Below are 1,786 nucleotides of genomic sequence, written 5' to 3' on the forward strand. Positions count from 1 at the left end.
CTTGTTTTTGTGTTGTATGTCATCAGTGTGTTTATTTCGAGTTTGATTGTTCAGTTTGCCATGGACCATTATTATGCAAATTATTATGAGTACAATGTACAATGTTTCTCTACACTGCAAAATCAAGTGTTACTTAGCATTACTGAACTGTGAAGTTTTTGTCCTCTGGTCAACTGCTTTGAAAAACAAGTATACTGAGCACCAGATGGTTTTATTTTCTGCTATTATCTGCACACCTTTAAAACCAAAGTGCTTTTATAATTCTGTCTAGAAAATAAAAAAGAGAATATACATATTCAGTCTGTATATGAAATAACCCAAGAGCACCCAATCCTTCAATCACAGGTCCAGAAATTAGAGGTCTAAAAACACAGAGACAGAAAAGGTTCGTCTTCAGCTGAGTCTGAAATTGTTATCTGAGGTCGGTTGGGAGGTGATTGAAGAGACTGTGGAACAATAGCAACAACACCCACTTTTGAAATGAGCTTAAACTGCAGGATGATCACAAGTGATTAAGAAGGCCTTAATGATCTGGAGGGAAAATACAGACACACTATTTCTACCACATATGCAGGTTTGACACCATTTAGGCTTTAAGAGTGTAGGGGAGTGAAGAGAGAGTCTGCATCTGTAAGATAACATGTATGCAAACAGGAAGAGAAAGTGAAAGGGACAGCTAATAAAGTATGAACCGAGTGTGACAAATGAATATTTGAACGAATTAAGAGAAAAAGACGTGTGAATCCCAGTTTGTATTTTTTGTTTATAAACTCAGGGATTGCAGTGATGCTACAGATTAACATGCTTATTTAATCAGTCAGTTCATGTGGACATAAGCAATGAACATTACTAGAAACGATAGAATTTTTTACTGTCTGTTGGAGGAAAACATCATCCGGCCAACACTTAAACCTTTACAAACAAAACCATTAACTGGGCACTAATTAACTTCCCATGTGAATTAAATGGAGCTCAGCTAGCATAAACATTGTTCACTTTACTCATGAGTTTTTGGTTTGAGAAGAAATTTTAAAAATGTAAGTGTGTTTCACTAACCTGCAGAAACAGATGCTAGAGGCAAAAACAGGAGCAATCTTACAGCAGCCATCTGTAAGCGGAGGGTGGAGAGGGGAGTAGCAGCAGCCTGATAGTGAGACAGAGAGGAAAGCCTACATCAACACCAAGCCTTTTATATAGCGGGGGACTGATCCTAATCTTATCGCTGAAACTGCAGCTGCCACAACACCAATTAGAAATGTTCATTTAACATTTTAGGATATTTATAACCAATCATTTTAACCTTAGAACACTATCACTGGGGGATTTTCACCCGAGCAAATATATTTACACAATTTTCAATATGTTGCATTTGTCATGGGTCCTTGCGTAGCTTCAGCACTGTCTTTGACGTCTTTGAAGGCTGTTTCCCTACCCCAAAGCCCACTTTTTTCCTACAGGCATCTGTTTGGGTTTGTTTGTTTCTTACTCTCTGATTGTGTAATAAAAGTATGAACATGTATTGTATGAAGCGCCTTGAGGCGACTTTTGTTGTGATTTGGCGCTATATAAATAAAATTGAATTGAATTGAACTGAATTATTTATAAGTTACACTTGTGTTTGAATCCTGCAGCTTATCACACATTTGATTTCCATGTGTGACAACTGCAAGTGTCCAGAGTGAGGACAGACTGAGGGACCCACTGCTGCACATCATCTGTGAGGCTTTGCAGCCCTGATGATCCACCAGGACAAACTCAGCAGTGTGTGAGGAAGAGGAGGAGGAAG

Source organism: Pundamilia nyererei, unplaced genomic scaffold, assembly GCF_000239375.1.
Source record: "Pundamilia nyererei isolate P.nyererei 1_Seehausen unplaced genomic scaffold, PunNye1.0 scaffold00798, whole genome shotgun sequence".
NCBI classification, from domain to species: domain Eukaryota; kingdom Metazoa; phylum Chordata; class Actinopteri; order Cichliformes; family Cichlidae; genus Pundamilia; species Pundamilia nyererei.